This window comes from Peromyscus maniculatus, chromosome X (genome assembly GCF_049852395.1).
Source record: "Peromyscus maniculatus bairdii isolate BWxNUB_F1_BW_parent chromosome X, HU_Pman_BW_mat_3.1, whole genome shotgun sequence".
In the NCBI taxonomy this organism is placed as follows: domain Eukaryota; kingdom Metazoa; phylum Chordata; class Mammalia; order Rodentia; family Cricetidae; genus Peromyscus; species Peromyscus maniculatus.
In genome coordinates, this window is record NC_134875.1 from 93771082 (window position 1) to 93793447 (window position 22366).

Sequence of the window (22366 nt, forward strand, 5' to 3'; positions counted from 1 at the left end):
CCTGACTCTTTGGGTATAGGAACGCCCATTCAAGTCTGACTACTTCCTTTGGGCATGGGGTGATGTGGGGAAGAGGATTCAGGAATTGGTGAGCTCATAATCAGCAGGAGCATCTGATTAATTGTCATGCTGGAGACCTGAGGAATCAAAGAAGGCAAGTTTGTAGGAAAAAATAGATTAACATCTGCCTTAGTTGTACTATAACGATGAATGTATAGAGCAGAAGAGCAGATAGGCCCTTTAGTGGGACATCTTGGAAAACTGGAGGGTGGAGGGTCCCAGCTGTTGGACAGACCATGTATCCTGAATAGGTGCCCATTTGAGCCTGGAGAGATGGTACCAGCATGGATATCCCAGGAGCTTGGCAGCCGAGGGGTTGGTGAGGATCATAGTATAAGGTCCTGTCCACTGGGGCTCAAGAGACTTAGGAGCTAGCTGTTTGAGGAGTACTCTGTCCCCTGGGGAGAGTGAGGCAGGCTCAGGGGCAGATGGGTCTGTTGGTGTTGGGGCAGGGAGATACCTGTCAGCATGTGAATGGAGAAGGGACCTCAGAAGAGAGAGGTAGGGGAGGTACCTGGACATTGGGGGAGTTTGGGCTAGGAGGTGGTGATTGAGGAGGAAGGGCCTTCTGTAAAGGAGCTCAAAAGGGCTCAAACCTGTAGGAGAGCATGGGGTGGCCCTGAGGCATGTAAGGGCAATGGGGAGAAGGAAGGGCCAAGATAACCTGAGTTCAATGCAGAGCTTGGTGAGTTGTCATTTGATGAGTCCATTGGCCTTCTCAACCTTTCCTGAGGATAAAGGTGTCAACCATAGTTAGGAGGTAACGGAGTTCTTTAGGTATGGGCATGTGAGTGAAGTCCACCTGCCAATCCTCACCTGGTTGATGTCTTTGAAGGTGGTACAGAGGCTGACATATCTGGAGGGGTCTTTGGCTGGACCTATGAAATACTCAGGAGCGTGTGTGGGCCAAGGTAAGTGTGACCCCAAAAAGGCTGAGCACATTGTGACTAAGCAGAGGTGCAGGGCAATTAGGTCACCCTGGAAAAATACAGGGAAGTGTCAGGGTCTTAAGTGGGAAGGAAGGGATCCCATCCACCCCATGACAGAAATTAGTGAGGGAACTGTAGTACCTGAGTGAGATGTCAAAACAGAATAGACAGCTCCCATGTCCAAAAGAAAGTCAATGGACTTACCTGCTGCCTGCAGTGTCACCCTAGGCTCAGAGAGGGCAATGGGAGTCAGCAGGTCTAGGCAGGGTCAGTTCTCCACCAGGCTTAGGAGTTCTCAGTTGCCGGAGTTGGTGAGGCTGGACTTCCATGGCATGGCATGGAGGATGGGCCTGCCTGGGAGCATTCTGATTTCCAATGTCCAGGTTGTCAGCAGACAGAATGGCCTCCTAGGTGGCTGGGGGTCAGGGCAATACTGTGACCAGTGGCCCTGTTTTTTGCATTTGAAGCCAGTTTTTGGCAGAGTTGACTTGGCCTGAGCTCCAGTGAGATGGAGCCTCATATCCGACTTCCCTTATACCCCTTTGTGGGGGGCCTTGGTGGCCTCAGAGCAGCTGCTAAGGCTTGGGCTTGGAGCATATTCTGTTGCAGCCTTGTCTGTCAGGTTGACTCGGCTGTCATTCTTGAGCCTTAAAAACTTTAAAAGCCAATTCCTGTAGGGGAGTTTGGGAATCACCTCAGCCTTTTTTAATTTTTTGTAATATCTGGCACTGACTGAGAAATGAAATGGGTGGGAAGGCAGGAGTCTGGGGAGACCTAGTAGGGGGAAGCAGTGGGGGGAGGGGAGGAAAGGAAGGAGGGTAAGGGGGAGGAATTTGGTCTTAGATTTGTGGCCCCAGAGGAGGGGGGTGGGTAGGTAGAGTTTGGGGGAAGTGGAGGGAGGGGTCAGTGTCTCCAGCAGTGAATGGGCTGGTGATGTGAGACATTGGCCACATTGGCCCTTGCAGGGAGCCCGGAAGCAGAACCCAAAAACTATAGGGCAGTTCTGTAGCCCTATTTTGAATAAATTTTGTAAAAGACCCTGCAGGGTGTTTGGGGATCAGGTTTTGAATGGCAAGTGCCATTTCTCAAGTCTATGCTAGCAACCCCAAAGCCTAGCACAATGCATCCATTGTGGTAAGTCTTGGGTCAAAAAAAAAACAGGGGGTGTGTGGGAAAATCCCTTCAACAGAATGTCTTCTGGAGAAGGGGTCCCATGTAACAAAAGCAGCCCTTTGCTCTGGAATGGATCAGGTGGAGCAGAGGCAGCCCTGTGCTCCAGAATGGGTTGGTGGCCTAGCATGGCTGCATCTCTGGCAAGACACCCTGAAAAACGAAGAGGCCCTGGGTCTTCTAGGCAATGACTTGAAAGGCAATCTTACCTAGCCAGGAGCCGATCTCTGTCTGGCAGAGAGCAGGTATGGAGGAGAGGAGTGTTTTTCCACCATGTGACCCTGGGCCAGTGGGGAAAAATCAACCCCCACTCCACCTTGGTGGGACCGCCAGATGACAAGTTTTAGACCTGCTGAAGGCCTTTCCACCATTGCAACAAACCAAATTAGAAAGCTCAGCTTTAATGGATAATGTGCTCCCTGGTGATTCCCTGGCTCTAAAAGAACCAGGAGTCTGTTTTCAGGGACACTGCTTATATACCCCCTGTGGGAGTCATCCTGAGCCTCTCTGGGGGAGGAGCTGTGTTTGGTGGGCAGGTCTGAAGGGGCAGGTTTGGGGAGGAGACATGTGAAGTGGAGCTCCTATTCAAACGTATTTCTGTATTCCTTTCTTTCTTTCTTTCTTCATGGCTTGCTGAGTAGTTGGGTGGCTGGCTCCTGATGTTCTCCTCCCTCTTTTCTCATTCTTTCTTTTTCTCATCCTGTATTTCTCCTATTTATTCTTCTGCCTGCCAACCTCACCTATACTTTCCTGCCAACCTATTGGCCTTTCAGCTCTTTATTAGAACAATCAGGTGTTTTAGACAGGCAAAGTAACACAGCTTCACAGAGTTAAACAAATGCAGCATAAAATAATGTAACACATTGTTACATCATTAAAACAAATGCTTCACAGCATAAACGAATGTGACACATCTTAAAATAACGTTCTATGTTGTATACAACAGTATACAAAAGGGTTTTGAATTGAAACACTAAGGAGAAAGTTGGATGCCCTTAATAACAAATAGGGACTTGAGATACCAATAGCTGAGAAAGAACAAGTTCAGCTACAAATATCCAAATATATTAAATACCATTGTTTAATTGGGAAACATACTTGGTTTTACTTAGAGTTGCATTTTGACTGATCTATGTCCCAGACTTGTATGCCGTCCACTCTAGTGGCAGAAAAGGAGAGTCATAGAAAGAAAGGAGATTGAAAATAATTCTAGGAACCATGGACAGATAATTCATATTCTATTTAGGGACACACCTGTCACTAGGCAGGAAGGTATTGTCAGGCACCTAGGCACATAGCAACCCACAGGTGCCACATATAGGTGGGTACAGTCATGTATACAAATAGGCACACCACACAGACCACACCCAAGTAGCCATGCAGGCCTATGAACAGATGCACAGAGGCAAGCTGGAAAATGTGAAAGCTAACGAATCTAGCCTCAAAGCCTGATTTATACAAGAGCCGCACAAAAATGACATTCTTCCAAAATAGTTAGATAACATCCCTTTTTTCTTTGGGGTTTCAAGGATGTCCAGTGTCAGTCATTATTGATTGAATCATGGTTCCCTGAACACTTGCTTTTAGCCAGGTTTTTTTTAAGCTGATTAATACTGGAAATCTATATCATCACCACATTGTCTGAACATAAACTGTCTGTAAAGCCTTGGGTACCCTGCAACTTGTATATTCTCTAATAGAGTCTTAAAATAGAATTCCGTAAAGGAATGTTTTTTACAATCCTATGTGAAAATATTCATAGCAATAACTGCTATCGACTAAAGACACAATTTTTGACATGTGATTTACATCCATTCATACCTAAATCCTACATGGCAGGCCTTATCAGGCTCACTCTGCTATAAAATAACTTACTACTTTCTGAAGTTTGCAAGATTGGTACCGTTGGATTAATTGCATTCTCTGAATTTCTCTCTACATTGTTGTACTCCTTCAAGCCTAGGGCAGACCTTGTATCATTTATTAATTGTCTACCTATTACCTCAAAATGTCTTTCTGTTGCTAAATACAAGACTTCAAGCCAGAAATAATCATTTTCAATACACAGTCCAAAGAATAAGCAATGAAAATTGTTGAATAATTTTGAGATATGAATAGAACATTAAAACATGAGGTTTGTGAGTTTGAGACCAACCTGAGCTATATAGTGAGTTTGAGGCCTGCCTGGGGCCATACACTGTCTCAAAAGAAAGAGTAACTACTTGAAAGTATCATTAGCAACAAAATCAATGTGAGTAAAATTCAAAGATTAAGGACTGAAAGATCATAAGATTCATCCTTTGTCCTGTAGAAATTATGCATATTTACATAGAAGTTGCATAAGTACCTAGGCCTTGCTGATTATCAATGTTGTGCTTGACAGCACAGTATCTGTCCTGAGATCTTTATTTTTGCTTCTTCTTCTACATCTTACATTGCTACTGAGACTCAGACTATTCCCAGCAAGATCTTCAGAGGCTAAATGACTAAGAATTTGAAGTGAAGTAGCATTTTGCTGGATGCTTGCCAAGTAATATATAATACCAACAAGAAGACTCACATAAATAAGAACCAAAGAGATAAATATAACATAGCAAACCGAATCACAGAGAAAGTAGCCTAGGTCTTCTCTCAGATTCATAAGACTGAGGAAGGACTGTGAGGACATTACACCAACTAATTGTTAGGAGTCTTGAGAGCATGAGCCACAATAAAGCATTATGTGTAGAGAGCTGTTTCACTTAAATATTGCATTTTATTCCTCATAAGTGTAATTTAAAATAAATAGTTTTATCTCCTTAAAGTTAAGCTGAATTGTGGAAATGAAAGATCCAGGAGTGCAGAATAGTGCTCAATAAGGCAAAACTGTTTACTGGATACTATACTACAATTAGATGAAAGCAAGATCTTGTATATTATATGGCAAGGTAGGGTGACTATGGCTAACACAAATGTACTGTCATCTGAAAAATATGGAAAAAGGATATTGAATGTTTTCACAATGAACAAGTGTTTGAGGAGATATATTCACTCAGATTTAAACAATCTACAGTGTTCACAGAGAGTAAAACATCCTATGGTATCACATAATTGTGTGAAAGCTCTTATTTTATGTATCAGTTAAAAGCAAATGTTATCAATATACAATAAAGAAGAAGACAAAGGGCTTGCAAGGAGTGAATACTGAAGTCCTGAGTAAGCACTAAGAGCACAACCTTGACCATAAAAATATCAGGTAGCCTGAAACACTTAGAAACTGCAAACAGATGTAGACACATATGGGATTTCTTAAAAATTGAAATCATCAAATTTGCAGATAAATGGATGGAATTGGAAAATTTTATATTGAACATGGTAACCCAGACTCAGCAAGACAAACACTGCATGATATCTTTTATTTGTGAATCCTAGCTCTTAATCTTCATTTTTAGGATTTTAATTTATTATTATTATTATTATAGTTCTTTTTATTTATTTTTTAATATAATATATTTTGATCACATTTTCCCCCTTCTCCAATTGCTCCCAGGTCCTCCCCACTTCCATACCCACCCAAATTTATGTTCTCTTTCTATATCCTTCAAACACACAGGAAACAAGAACAAGAAACACAAAAAATGAAAATCAAAATATACAAATAAAAGATGAATAAGACTAAAAATGCCAAAAAAATGAACAAAATCTGCACAAAAATATCATTGAGTTCATTGTGTGTTGGCAGACTACTCCAAGACATGGACCTGCCTGGGAATGTCCATACAATGACACTCCACTGGAGAAAACTGATTTTCTCTTTGCCATAAAGTATCCATTGCAGATAACTTCTTGGTTAGAGGTGTAATTGCTTGTCCACTTACCCCTCTCAATGCTTGGAACTGAACCTGTGCAGGTCTTGTGACTGCTGCTATAGCCTCTGAGAATTAATATATATACCAATTCTGTTGTGTCTGAAAGATACTGTTTTCTTCAGAGTCATCCATTATTTCTGGCTCCTACAACATTTCCCATTCCTTTCCTATATAGATCTCTGAGCCTTGAGGAGAGGGCTTTGATAAAAACATCCCGTTTAGGACTGAGTGATCCAAAGTCTCTCACTATGTCCAGTTGTGGGTATCTGTATTAATTCCCATCTACAACAAGAAGAAGCTCCTCTTATATGGGTTGAATGAGGTACTGATCTATGGGTACAGCAATATGACATTAGGATTCGTGTTGCTGCTATATTCCTTTAGCCAAATAATGGTAGTCTTATGTAGGCCCATATCCTATCTACTCCCTGGTTTTTGGCTACTTTAACAGTGTCAGGAGTGTGTTCTATCTCATGGAATGGGCCTTAAGTCCAACCTAAAAGTGAATGGTTATTCTTGTAACATTTGAGCCCCTCTTGCACCAGTATTTCTTGCAGACAGGTCACTACTGTAGGTACCAGGGTTTGTAGCTGGGTGATATTGATGATAACCTTTCTCCTCTGGAAGCATGCAGAGTACCTTCCAGTGTCATGTAAAGTACCTGCCAGTATCATGAATGCTAGTCAGTAGAGGTGAAGCTTTTAATTAAGCACCAGTTCAATTTCTCCATGTTTCATGATATAAATAAGTGGTGTCTCCACTGGTCTTGGTCACTTTGGTCTTGGTCACATAGCTAATGATGTTTGGTGGCTTCCACAGAACCCCTTTATTCAATGACTTAACAAAATGTAGCTGATTCCTGGCACTGAGTGTCTTACTTGGTGTCATAAGATATCTAATTGGATCATTATCCCCTATTATTTGGTGACTCTATATTCCTTTCATTTTATATACATATTTTAGGAAGCTTATACAGTAGTAGGTTTTCATATAGTTTTTAAATGTCTTTGAGTGTCCTCCCCATATTCCTTCCATTTTTTTCTCCCAGCTTCTCCCTATCTAATCCCAATATTCTATATTACTCTTTGTCTCTCCATTAACAATATATTCTATTTCCCCTTCCTTGGAAGATTCTCTCCTCCCTATAGTCCTGTACTAGGTACCAAACTTCTGGGGTTATTCAGGTTATAGCACACATATTGAAAACTTAAAAGATAACATCCATACTTAGAAGAAAACGTACAATATTTGTTTTGGGCATCTACATCGCCTCACTTAGGTTGATCATTTCTAGTGCTATCCATTTTTCTATGAATTTAATAATTTCAGTTTCTTAACAGGTGAATAATATTCCATTCTGCAAACATACCACGTTTTCATTATCTATTAATCAGTTAATGGATGTTTCCAATATCTGGATATTATGAGTACAACAGTAATGAATATAGATAAGCAAATGTCTCTGTAGTAGGATGTAGAGGCCTTTGAGTATTATCTCAAGAGTGGTATAGCTGGGTCTTATGGTAGATCTATTCCTAGCTTGCTAAGGAACAAGCGCAGTGATTTCTGAAGTGGCTGTATAGGTTTGTACTTTTAGTAACAATGAATTAGTGTTTTCCTTTCTCTGCATCCTAGCTTGCATGTGCTACCATTTTTTTTTTATTAATCTTGGCTACTCTGACTGTGATAAGAAGAAATCTCAAAGTAGTTTTATTTGTATTTCCTTGGTAGCTAAGGATGTAGAACATTTCTTTCAGTGTTTATTAGTTATCTGTGTTTTATCTTTTGAGAACTTTCTGCTTAGTTCTGTATTCCGTTTTCATTCAAAATTTTTTCATTCTACATACCAAAGTTCCCCCTCTTTCCTCTCTCCTTCTCCCCCTCCCCCCAACTCCTCATACACTCTTCAGAGAGGATAAGACCTCTCTTGGGGAGTCATCACAGGCTGGCATACCAAGTTGAGATAGGACCAAGCCCTTCCCCACTGCATCAAAGATGAGCAATGTATCCCACCATAGGGAATGAGCTCCAAAAAGTCAGGGGCACCACAAAACAGCTCAAACCACACAACTGTCACCCACATTCAGAGGGTCTAGTTGGGTCTCATGCAGGGTCCCCAGCTGTCAGTCTGTAGTCCGAGAGCTTCCATTAGCTCGGGTCAGCTATCTCTGTGGTTTTCCCCATCATGATCTTGACCCTCCTTGCTCATAAAATTCCTCCTCCCTCTCTTCAACTGAACTCTAGGAGCTCTGACCAGTGTTTAGCTGTGAATCTCTGCATCTTCTTCCATCAGTTACTGGATGTAGGTTCTATGTTGAGAATTAAGGTAGTTTCTAATCTGATTTCCCAGGAGATCTTCACTATTTCTCTTTCCTGGGGCGATCAATGCATGTTTTTGTCCCTCTTAGTGTCCTCCTGTTTATCTAGATTATCTGGGGTTGTGGATTATAGCCTGGTTATCCTTTGCTTTGTGTCTAATATTCACTTATGAGTGAGTACATACCATGTTTGTCTTTCTGAGTCTGGGTTACCTCACTCAGGATAATTTTTTTTTCTAGTTTCATCCATTTGTCTACAAATTTCATGATGTCATTGTTTTTTACTGCTAAGTAATACTCAATTGTGACAATGTATCACATATGTTAAACCATTCTTGTATTTCAGGGATAGAGCCAACTTGGTTATGGTGCATAATCTTTTAATGCATATCTGTATTCTCTTTGCAAGTATTTTATTGAGGATTTTTGAGTTTATGTTCATTATGGATATTGGCCTGTATTTTTTGCTTTTGTTGTTGATGTATTTTTACCTGGTTTGGATCTTAGATTGGACACTGGTTTCATAGAAGTTTGGGATTGTTCCTTCTGTTTCTGTTTTTGAATACTTTAAGTTCTGGCTGTAGATCTTCTTTAAATAGCTAATATGACTCTTCTGTGAATACATTTAGTCCTGATGATTCTTTTGTGAATACATCTTGTCCTTGACCTTTCTTTTAGCAGAAAATATTTTTATTACTATTTAATTTTCCCTTTTGTTATGGGTCTGTCTAGGTTATTGACTTTTTGGGTTAATTTTGGTAGTTTACCCAAATCTAGAAAAATAATAAATTTCTTTTAGGTTTTCCAGTTTAATGGAGAACAGGTTTGAAAAAAATATTCCCCTATAATATTCTGAATTGCTTTGGTGTGTTTTAATGTTTCTCCTTACTCCTCATTCTGTTATTTTGGGTCCTCTCTTTCTTTCTTTCCTATGGTTCATTTTGCCTAGGCTATCTCAGATTTGCTTATTTTCTCACAGAACCAGCACTAAGATTTTTTTATTCTTTGCCTTGTTTTCTTTGTTTCTATTCCATTGATTTTACTCTGGTTTTTATTATTACTTACCAACTACTGGGTTTGTATTTGGTTTGTTCCTGTTTTTCTAATTTTTTGAGTTGCATCATTAATCCATTTATTTGTTCTCTTCCTGCTTTTTTAATGTAGTCACTTAGAGCTATATATAAATCCCCTTCATAGGACTACTTTTTATTGTATCTTGGAAGTTTTGCTTGCATTTTGTTTCAATTTTTCCTTTTATTAAAAATAGATTCTTCTCTCATTACATCCCAACTATAATTTCCTCTCCCTCTATTCTTCCCAGCAACCCTGCCCCCATCTTCCCTCCACTGTGGATCCACTCCCTTTCTGTTTCTCTCTAGAAAAGAAAAGGATTCTAAGAGACAACAATCAAACATGACAAAACAAAATATAATAAAATGAAGCAAAAACTATCATATTGAAGTTGGACAAGGCACCCCAAAGGGAGGGAAGGAGTCTAAGAGCAGCACAGGAGTCAGAGACCTACTCATTCTCACAGTCAGGAATCCTATAAAAATGCTAAGCTAAAAGCTATAATATGTAGCCAGAAGACCTAGTCCAGACACATGTTGGCTCTGTGCTTGCTGGTTCACTATATGTCAACTCATATGCACTTTTCTTATTTGATTCAGAGGGTCTTGTTCTCCTGGTGTCCTCCATCTCCTCTGGATCATACATGTTTTCCATCTCCTCTTCCTTGGTATTCTCTGAGCCCTGAGAGATATAATGTCTGGCTGTGGGTCTAGGCATCTGTTTCCATCTGTTGCTGGTGAAGCCTTTCTGATGATGACTGAATTAGGCACTGATTTATGAGTGTAGCACAATATCATTGTTGTCATTGTATTGATACTTTTTTAGGACCACTGGTGTTTGGGAGGTTGTGTGGAAACCTAGTGCAGTAGAAACTTTCTGGGATGTGTGAAGGTGATCCTAATGCCTAATAAGGACCTGATATCCTGTCTTCTGCTTGACTCATTCTACTTGTAAGGCTTTCCTTTGAGTCTTCTAGTTGGGCTGTTGGGTTTTACAATTCTATCTTCATTTCAGCTTGAGTCTTCTTCATTTTGTCTATCTCTGAATTCCATTCTCAAGTCTTGTTTGAATTTTCTTGGGCATTACTCAGGTATTTATTTTCTTTCAGCACTTTCTCCTTGATTTCATTGAGCTATTTCATTGAATTCTCTTTAAACTCCTTGGAATCAAGTTTGTGATTGTTCTTTTAAATTCTGTGTCCTGTCCTTCATCTAGATAACTCTCATTGGTAAGTATTTCTGCCAGACTGTTACATTTTAGAGAGCAGTTCTTTTTTATTGTTGTTTTTCCTAATACGAGATCTGGGCACATAGACTTATTTGTTAGTTCTGGGTTTGTTACATATAAAACAGGTTGAGGAAGAAGATGTGGAGACAGTTGGGTCTAGAGGTTGGAAATATCTTTGGTGAAATGAAATCATGTGGACAGAGGGAACTGGGTGTGCTTCCTGCTCCAAGGTAGAGTGTGGTAGTAGATAGGTCTGGGTGGAAAGGTTGGATATGATATGAGAGAGTCATATAGTTTCACAGATAGATTTGCAACATCCTGGCTCAAGCTTAGAGTTGGTGTTTAGTGATGGCAGAGAAGGCAATTTAGGATGCTGAAATGGTTGTGAGACCCAGGCTGAATCTAGTGGGTTAAGGAAAATGTGTGGAGAAGGATGGGGTATTCACCAGGCTTGATCTTGGAGGTGGACTAGGGCAGTCTGGGTAGGGGAAGGCAGAGTGGGGATGGTGCAATGAGACCTATGCATCAATGCATAAAGGCCAGGTCCTGATGGAAGCATAGATATTGGCTTCAGCATTGGAGGAGGTTGTCAGACTAGGCCAGGGCACTCACTGGAGGATCTGGGCTAGATCCAATAGCTTGAAGAAATATGAGAAACTTGGTTGTAGGGAGCAATCATTAGGATAGACCCTGGAGGAAAACCTTAAATAGTTTATTTCAACTCAAAGTTTATAATTTATCATGAAGGGAAGTCGGAGAAGGAACTCACTGAGGAGGAACCTGGAGGCAGGAACTGAAGTAGAGGCCATGGAATACTGCTTACTGAGTTACTCCCACTGGCTTTCTCAGCCTGAGTTTTTTATACAACGTAGGACCACAGTGGACTGGGATCCTCTATGGCAATCTAATCATGAGACTTTCTCACAGACTTGCCTCCAGGCCAAACTCATAGAGGTATCCTCAAATGAGATTGTCTTTCTAGATGAGATGAATCTAGCTTGTATTATTATTAGTTACTGTTCTATTGCTCCAAAAAGACACCATGTCGAAGGCAACTTATAAAAAAATGAAACATTTAATTGGGGCTTGCTTTTGTTTCAGAGGGTTAGTCTGTTATAAGCATGATCTGCACAATGGCATGCATGCATGGCTATGGAGCAGTAGCTGAGAAGAGAGCTTGCATCCTGGCCGACAAGCAGGAGTTAGAGTTAGAGTTGAGAGAGAGAGAGAGAGAGAGAGAGAGAGAGAGAGAGAGAGAGAGAGAGAGAGATTGGGCCTAGTGTGGGCTTTTGAAATCTCAAAGCCTACTCCCAGTTGTAGCATGAATCTTAAAAGGTCTTAATATAAACAAACCCAGAGCCAGATATTGGGGTGAATGCTGGAAGATCAGAGAAACAGAACAAGCCACAGTTTCCTCACCTTGACAGTTCCTCAGCTGATCCTGCGTCCTCAGACTGGAAGCCTCTGAGTCCTCATATTCAAATGGATTTCAGCTGAACTGCTGTTCGAAGCCTAAAAGCTTAACCAGCCAAATGCTTCTAGTTTCTGGACTTCATGTCTTATATACCTTTCTGCTTTCTGTCATCACTCCCTGGGATTAAAGGCTCACCTTCTGGAATTCAAGGTGTGAGTCACCATGCTTGGCTGTATCCTTGAACACACAGAGATCTAGGTAGATCTCTGCCTCTGGAAAGCTTGGATTAAAGGTGTGTGCTACCACTGCCTATCCTCTGTGTTTAATATTGTGGCTGTTCTGTTCTGTGACCCCAGATAAGTTTATTAGCATGCACAATATTTTGGGAAACACAATATCACCACATTTCCCCTTTTTTGTCTAAAATTAAAAAAAGCTTATAACTAATACAAGAAAAATTATATCCAATAAGTATATACAATATACACAGTCAAGATTACATTAATGATGTCTAGTCCATTAACAATTGACAGATTCAGAGAAAAACCTCCATTAATATATAACAATGTCCAGTCCAGTAACATTTGATAAACTCACACAAAAAAATTTCATTACTTATCCTATTTAAAAGTAGTTCCCTGTTAACAGCAGATTCCATAATCTCCCTTTTTATCTTATTATATCTATATTCTCTTTTTTCTTTTCATAATAGATTCAATAATCTACCTTTTGTCATTTTTATATCTTCCCCATTTTTCTTTTTAGAGCAGATTCAGTGATCTACCCATTTATGCTATTATTTCTTTATCGTTTTTCTCAGAGTAGATTCATATCTATATTCTCCTTTTTCTTTTTCTTTTTTTAAACAAAACCTCTGAATATAATCTCCTTGTTCAGCTTTTTTCCTGACCCTTAACAATTAACAACTTGTAACCAACCATTGTAAACAATGACAATATCCAAAACTCATTGAACGACCAAAAACCTCCCATCCCACCTCTTTGGAATGTGGGTGTCATTTTATTAAAATTACTTCCTGCTTTCTGTGGGAGAAGACATCTTTAGGGGATCGTGTAAAGAAAATTTTTGGGTTAATTGTCAAGTCCTGTATCATTTGTCCAGTCACTGCATAATGAGAAAGTGCAGAGCTTGTCACAAGTCCTTGCTTGAGTAGTCTGTCAGGCTGGATCATCTCAGCTAGCCATCTCAAAATTTTCCTGAGCAGTTTGTAGTCCAAAGTCGATCTTTCCATAACACACAGAGATCCAGGTAATTCTCTGCCTCTGGAAAGCTAGGATTAAAGGCATGTGCTACCACTGCCTATCCTCTATGTTTAATATTGTGGATGTTCTGTTCTCTGAACCCAGATAAGTTTATTATAATACACAATATTTTGGGGAACACAGTACCACCACACTCAGGGATACACCTTCTCCACCAAAGCCACACCTCCTAATCTTTCCTAAACAGCTCACCAACTGGGAACCAAACATTAAAATATATGTGCCTATGAGGTCCATTCTAATTTAAACTGCCACATGCCTTGTTTACTACTACTACTACTACTACTACTACTACTAATAATAATAATAATAATAATAATAATAATAATAACTAGGATACTCTATAATAACAACAATGACCAGCTTGGAAAGATATCCCTAATAATGTCTCTACTGGGGTAACCAACAGTTAGTTCATTTGACTTAAAGCCTGCATATTAGGAGAGAATTCATGCTTGGTTCTATAAACCTAGCCAGATACTTGTGGCTGAAGAAGTCACATACCTTAGGGGTGAACCTACTAGTGTCATTTGTTTCTAAACCAGTATAATTTCTAACTGTATTTTAAATATGTATCCTTATACTCACAGGTAAGTGTAACTTTCACCCCTCTTCAAAGAATCTTTATTTTTGCAGTAGATGGAGACAACTACAGAGAACCATAATTTTTCAAACTGCAGATAATAAGTAGCCATGGGTTTCTCCAACTCACTGTAGATGAACAGTCTTATTAAATAAGAAACACAGGCCGGGCGGTGGTGGCGCACGCCTTTAATCCCAGCACTTGGGAGGCAGAGCCAGGCGGATCTCTGTGAGTTCGAGGCCAGCCTGGGCTACCAAGTGAGTTCCAGGAAAGGCGCAAAGCTACACAGAGAAACCCTGTCTCGAAAAACCAAAAAAAAAAAAAAAAAAAAAAAAAATAAGAAACACAGAGACAATTGCAAAGTTAAAAGCCCAAAAGTTCAGAGCAGTAGCTGAGAGCTGATCTTACCCTTTGCTACCACTGCTGTCCTTCCTCTCAGCAAGAGTGCTACTTCTGGTGTATCTGTCTTTTCATAGGCTTTCTGTTCTGCCTTCAAAATTGGTTGTAAACCCAACCACATGACCTCCTCGTCACTGCCCATCTATATAGACCTCCAGGTCTTCTATGGTTGGTATTGGGATTAAAGGTGTGTGTCTCCATACAGGTGGTATCCTTGAACACACAGAGACCTGCCTGTCATGTAATCGGGATTAAGGATATGTGCTACCACTGCCAGACTTCTGCTATGGCTTGCTATTAGCTCTGACCTCCAGGCAACTTTATTTATTAACATTTGAATAAAATCACATTTCAGTACAAATAAAATATCACCATAACTCACTTGGTAAATCAACAACACAAACCTTGTAACAAAGGCTAAGGGAAAACAGAAGAGAAGAGACAGGAAATTGTAAGAGCCTGAGTACAAGGATGCCTGCGTCTAAATAGTATCTTCTAGGTATGAAATATGTACTACATACATAAAATCTCAATAATATAGTTACCTAACCAAGACCTGTATAATGATAATATCAGATGACGTGCCAGAATGGATAGGAAAAATTTGACAAGCCTCAACCCTAGATGATGAGTTGCAAGCAATCACGCTGCTGAAGGAATAAGAAGCAGTCTCCTTCAGGAATGAGGCCCCTTTTGAAGTTTTTCATTTCTAAGTGGTCAGTCCTAAACACATGTGCATAAGAGCAACACTTAGTGAACTCAGCAGATTGCATGGACACATGTAGAAACAATAATTATAGAAGAGGTTATGAACTTGAGAAGGGGTGAGCAAGAAAGACATTAGAGATTCAAGGGGTAGGAATGATATAAATGTAGCTGGAAAAATCTCTCTCACCCACCAGTCCTACAGCCACTCAGACCCAAGTAAACACACAGAGACTTATATTATTTATGAACTGTATGGCCATTAGCTCAAGCTTATTACTGACTAGCTCTTACACTTACAATAACTCATAATTCTTATTTATGTTTAGCCATGTGGCTTGGTACTTTTTCTCAGTTCTGCCTTCACATCTTGCTTCCTCTGTGTCTGGCTGGTGACTCCTGTCTCAGCCTTCCTCTTCCCAGAATTCTCCTTGTCTGCTTATCCCACCTATACTTCCTGCCTGGCTACTGGCCAATCAGCATTTTATTTATCAACCAATCAGAGCAACACATTCACAGCATACAGAATGACATTTCCATCATTTCCCCCTTTTCTGTCTTTTAAAAATGTTTTGACTTCAACATAGTAAAATTACATATAACAAAACAGTTATCTAGCAAGAATTATAGTTATAATATCTAGTTTATCTTCTTCTTGGCAAAAATAGCCATTTGGGCAAGAAACTCTTCTTGCCTGGACTGCTTGACAAATTGTTGTATCTACTGGACATGCAGGACCTATAGGAAGGTGATCATTAAATTTTGCAAGGTGAGATGGTCCTTTAGGTTCCTGCTTCACAGAAGAAACTGCCAGACATTCTACAGGACACAGAGAAAAAATGACTGAGAGGCTAGGCCTATGGGCTAAAGAATGGATGCCCCAACATTACAAAAGAACTTTGGGTGACTGTTCAGGCAGGTAGCTGTCTCTCTCATTCTAGATTTTTGGAAGTTGCTTACAATGCTCTTCCTATTTACTTAGGTAATATTGTATCCTTCTGAGGTCTTTGATGTAGTTGAAGACTAGATAGTTATAATTTTCCTTGGTTATGATAAAAGATAAATTAGATATGAAACTTTAGACTCACAAATATAGGATAGATAAAATATTTTTGCCAAATACAAATAGATTAGATATTATAACTATAATTATTGCGAGATAACTGTTTTGTTATATGTAATTTTACTATTCTGTATGCTGTGAATATATGTTGCTCTGATTGGTTGATAAATACAGGAAGATGGAGAAAAACTGAATTTTGTCTGGTGTGTACTTGATAGAATGTTCCCTGGAGCCACTACTCTATGAGCTGTCTGTGGGGGGGGGGGTCCTAGTTAGTGACAGGTCACAGAATTAAAAAAGAAATTTTTTTTTGTTACAAGACAGGGTTTGTCTGTGTAGTTTTGATGCCTGTCCTGGATCTTGCTCTGTAGACCAGCTGGACTCTAATTCACAGAGATCTGCCCGGCTCTATCTCCCAAGTGTTGGGATTAAAGACATGTACCACCATTGCCCAACAAAAAAAGAATTTTATTTGTCCTGTGGTGAAAGTCATGAAGCTCTGTTCAGGTGGAGTTTCTGCAGGGCATCTAAGTCTTAGATTCTAAGAGATATTTTGCAGATTGATGAACAAATGGAGCTGCTGTAGGGTGAGAGCCATTGGGAGAGCTTAGTGCAACATTTTCTTTTGGTATGGAGGGAATTCTGGTTACTTTAAGTGAATTAGGTTTAGTAAGTAAAGCATTTAAGAGATAGGGTAAAATATAAAGTATAGGGATGATAAGGAGAAAAGAAGTGAGCCAGCAAAGGAGGCAGAGTGCAAGGAAAGGAAAAGCCCAAACATAGGTTGAAGGTTTTGTCTGGCCTGTGTCTCTGGGCCCTATTTCAGACCAGCTAGGATTTGATGGTGTGGAAGCAGCATCATTCACGGAGAGCATAAATCTCATCCTCATCAGTAGTAAGATTTAGTTTTGGAATTCTGTAGCAGCCAAAGAATGGAGTTATTCCTGAAGGATATTAACATGGACAGAAAAATTAAACGGCTTTCTGAGAGCTTGTAAGACTGAGAAGTTAGCACATATAGAAAATACATTGGTCCAGCTATTTTAGTTATGAGTCTTGAAAAAATGCCTGGAATGGCAAGAAGAGGGATGAGTTGGGTGACTTGTAGCCCATTAATCAGGAGGTAATAGCTGTACAACCTTGTGGGGAACACTAAGAGACAAATTTAATGAGGAAAACTGTCCTATAAAGATTAACATAAGTTTTTGTTTAGTAAGGTTAAATGAAATTTTATAACTGGCCAGACCATGTGCCAGACTTCTGTAGAAAGACAAGGTAACTGTAATTAGCTCTTAGATCAGACTCCCACATAAGGAAAAAGCACCTGGAATCTTTGTAAAAGAAGTAGATTAAATCGAGCATCTATCTGACAAAGTAAAATAGGAAAAACATCATACTGAATCATTTTTATTGGGTTATCTAGCAAAGTTTCTAAAGACATTGCTTGCATATTCTGAATAATTACCAAAGCTATAAGTTTGATGACAGGGTATCTGGCAGCCTCATTTAATCAGAGAATGTGGATAGTTATGGTATGGGGCCTGTAATTAGCTTTTACTAAGAGGAATAATTGAAAACCAGGGTCAATTTGAATTAGCATGCTGGTCCCATACTAGTTGGGTGGTAGGCTTAGATACAAGGTTTCCCTGTTCACAGTATCCTCATGTCAGTTTGGGAGATGTTGAGGCCAGAATAATTACTATTTGCCGCTCTGTTACCTAGAAATTTAGGCTATGGTGAAGACTCTAACACTAGGTAAGAGAATCTACCCTCCTGTCATGTGAGACATGAGGAGTAATTCCTCTTCCTTATAAATAAAGAGGAAGTTTTCATGGTCTGGTGACAACCAGAGCTGGTCAGGCTTACACAGTTAGAGACAGGAGTGAAAAACTTCCAGTGGCTCTTACTTCCCCATGCATTCTTTTCCTGTAATGAGGATTCCACACAACTTACTCTGACGGGATTGGGCCTCATCCAAAATAAGGGTACTACTTTAGCCTGGGGATGTTCTGCTATGCTGGTGTATTATAAATTAACCTGTATTATTCAAGTATTTAATTTTTATAATGATCTCTGAATATACCTGGTTCTGGATATTACTTTACATTAAATAGGCTTTAAGTTTATTTTAAACTTGTTTTGAGTTATTTGCTTTAGGCTTAAATTTGACAACATACATTGAAGACTATATAATGGGAGACATAAATTTATAAGGTGACTAACCATTAAAATTTATGTCTTAATTATCTTTAACATTTTTCAATAAGTTAATAACTCTCATAAGGTTAGGAATTTATTATTTTATTCCTGTTAAGATTTTAAGCCTTAAAAAATACAATTTAAATCATAGATAAAGTCCATTGAGACAATGAGAATCTTATTTTTCTGGTCCTTGTATTGGAGGTGGGTGGTTTCCAGATGGGATTTTTCTGTGTAACAGTCCTGGATGTCCTGGAACTTCCTCAGTAGACCAGGCTGACCTCAAACTCACAGTGATCTGCCTCTGTCTCTGGAGTGCTGGGATTAAAGGCATGGGCCACCATGATCTGGCTTTTCCTTGTCATTTAATAGTGTCCTTTTACAGACTATTATATAACTCACTTTCTCCAAATGGCTAAAGCTTAGCAAAGTTAGCAAAGGCATAAGTGATTAGACATACATCTTTAATTAAGTTCTTCTTGACTTGTATAATCTTAGGATTTTGTAATTTTTTCTTTTGATTTAAAATTTTTCTTTCCCTGTGTTCCCTCTCTCAACCCTATCTCCCTTCCCCCTCTCCACCTTATCCTTCTATTCACATCCTAAAGTGCACACAATCCACCTACAAAATAAATTCTATTTCTCTCTCCCAGGAAGGTGTATGTATCCCCCCAGTTCCTTCCTCTGTACTTAATATCTCTGGTGTATTGATCATAGATTGGTTATCATTTATTTTAGGCTGATACCCACATAAAAGTGAATACATACCATGTTTATCCTCCTTGATCTGGGTTACATCACCCAGGATGATTTTTTTCTAGTCTAATCCATTTGCCTGAAAAATTCAAGATGTCACATTTTAAAACAGCTGAGTAATACTACATCATGTAAATGTGTCAAAGGTTTTAATTTACTTTTTAAAATCCATTCTTCTGTTGTGGGACATTTAGATTGTTTCCAATTTATGGCTATTATGAATATAACAGCAATGAACATCATTGAACAAGTATCCTTATGGTAGAAAGAAACATCCTTTAGGTATATTCTCAAAAGTAGTATAGCTGGGTCTTGAGGTAGATAGATTCTCAGTATTCTGATGAACCAACATGGCATATTGATTTCCACAGTGGTTGTAAAAGTCTGCACTCCCACTGGCAAGGATGAGTTTTCTTCTTATTGTACATCCTCACCAGCATGCACTGTTGCTTGTGTTATTGATCATAGCTATTTTGATGGGTGTAAGTAGGAATCTCAAAGTAGTTTTGATTTGCATTTCACTGATAGCTAAGGATGTTAAATAAGTATTTTTCTGCCATTTGAGTTTCTTCTATAGAGAATTCTCTGTTCAGATCTCTATCCCATTTTAAAATTAAATTATTTATTGTGTTTATTTATTTTTTGATGCCTTACTTCTTGATTTCTTTATATATTTTGGATTTTAGTCCACTATTTGTTGTGGAGCCAGAAAAAAAAAAATCCTTTCCCATTAGATAGGTGCCACTTTGTAGAAATTACAATGTCCTTTGCCTCACAGAAGCTTTTCAGTTTCATGAGGTTCCATTTATTAATTGTTGATCTCAGTGCCTGTACTAATGGTGTTCCATTCAGAAAGTCTTTTCCCGAGACAGTGCATTCAAAGCTATTCCCCACTTCCTTTTCTATTAGATTCAAAATATCTGGTTTATGCTGAGTTCTTTGATCCATTTGGAGTTGAGTTTTGTACACGGTGGTAAGTATGGCTCTATTTGCATACTCCTACATGCAGATATCTTGTTTGACCAGCACCATTTGTTGAAGATGCTGTCATTTTTCTAGTATGTATTTCTGGCATCTTTATAAAAAAATAAACAAAAAACAGGTTTCCATAGGTTTGTGTACTTATGTCTTGGCCTTCAATTCAATTCAATTCCATTGATTAATGTGTCAGTTTTTAATGCCAATACCATGTGGTTTCTGTAGCTCTGTATTGCAACTTGAAATTGGCAATAGTGATACTTCCAGCAGTTCTTTTGTTGTTCAGATTTGTTTTAGCTGCCCTGGGTTCTTTGTTTTTCCATATGAAATTGAGAATCGTTCTTTCAAGGTCCGTGAACTCTGAAGAGAATTGTGTTGAATCTACACATTGCTCTTGATAGGATGGCCATTTTTACTGTTAATCCTACCAATCCATGAGCATGGTTTATTTTTTATTTTTTATTTTTCCATCTTATGATATATTCCTTAGTTTCTTTCTTTAAAGACTTGAAGTTTTATTAAGCAAGTCTTATATTACTTGGCTAGAGTTACCCCAAGATATTTTATATTATTTATGGTTATTTGTGAAGGATGTTGTTTCCCTGATTTCTTTCTCAGCCTGTTTATCATTTGTACATAGGAAAGGTACTGATTATTGTAGTTAACCTTGTATCCTGCCACTTTACTGAAACTGTGTATCAGCTGTATATGAGTTCCCTGGCAGAATTTTAAGGAGCATTTATGTATACTATTACATCTGTCCATAACCTTCTGGCCTTAAGAGTCTCCATTGAGAAGTCAAGTGTAATTCTAATGGGATCTGCCTTTATATGTTATTTGACCTTTTCCCCTTGCAGCTTTTAATAGTATTTTTGGTTCATTTCATTTAGTGTTTTGAAATTTTTATAAGCCTAGTGCACGTTCTTTTCTTGTCCAATCTATTTTGTGTTCTGTATGCTTCTTGTGCATTTATAGGCATCTCTTTCTTTATGTTAGGGAACTTTTTTCTATGGTTTTGTTGAAAATATATTCTGGAACTTTGACCTATGTTTCTTCTCCTTCCTCTATTCCTATTATTCTTGGGTTTGGTATTTTCATAGTGTCCCAGATAATCTGTATGTTTTGTGTCAGGTTTTTTTTTTATTTAAACATTTTCTTTGACAGATGCTTCCATTTCTTCTATTGTATCTTAAGCTTCTGTGATTCTCTCTTCCATCTCTTGTGTTATATTCATGAAGCTTGCCCCTGTACTTCCTATTCAAATTCCTAAATTTTTCATTTCCAGAATTCCCTCAGTTTGATTTTTTTATTAAAATAAATTTTTATTCATTTTACATACTAACCACAGATCCCCCTCTCACTCCTCCTTCAGCTCCCCTCACCCCTGCCTAACCACCCACTTCTCATCCTCTCCTCCTCCAAAAGGGTAAATTCTCCCATGAGGGGACAGCAAAGCCTGGTACATTCAGTTGAAGCAGAACCAAGCCTCTTTTCCCTGCCTCCAGGGTGAGCAAGGTGTCTGACCATAGATAATAAGATCCAGAAAGCCAGCTCAAGCACCAGGGATAGATCCTGATCACACTACCAGGGACCTCTCATACAGACACAGCTACATAACTGTCTACCTTATGCAGAGGGTCTAGTTCAGTCCCATGCAGGTTCCACAGCTGTTGGTCTAAAGTTCGTGAATTCCTATGAGCTTGGTTCAGTTGTCTTTGTAGATTTCCCCATCATGATCTTGACCCTCCTTGCTTGTATGATCCCTCTTCCCTCTCTTTGACTGGACCCCCGGATCTTGGCCTGGTGCTTGGTTGTGGATCTTTGCATCTGCTTCAATCAGTTACTGGGTGAAGGCTCTATGATGATAGGGTGTTCACCAATTTGATTACCAGAGTAAGGCAGTTCAGGCACCCTCTCCACTGTTGCTAGTAGTCTAATCTGTGATAGTCCCTGTGGATTTCTGGGAATTTCCCTAGAACCAAGTTTCTCCCTTATGCCATGATGTCTCTCACTATCAAGATATTTCTTTCATTGCTCTCCCACTCTGTCCCTCACCCAGCTGGACCAGCCTGTTCCCTCATGTTCTCATCCCCTATTCCCTCCCCTCTATTTCTCATCTCATCCCCATTTTACTCCTCTGTTTCCCCTTCACAAAGTGATCCATACATCTCTCTTGGGGTCCTTCTTGTTTCCTAGCTTCTCTGGAGATGTAGGTTGTAGTCTGATTATCCATTGCTTTACATCTAGTATCCACTTATGAGTGAGTACAAACCATGTTTGTCTTTGTGAGTTTGGGTTACCTCACTCAGGAGGATATTTTCTAGTTCCAACCATTTGCCTGCAAATTTCATGATGTCATTGTT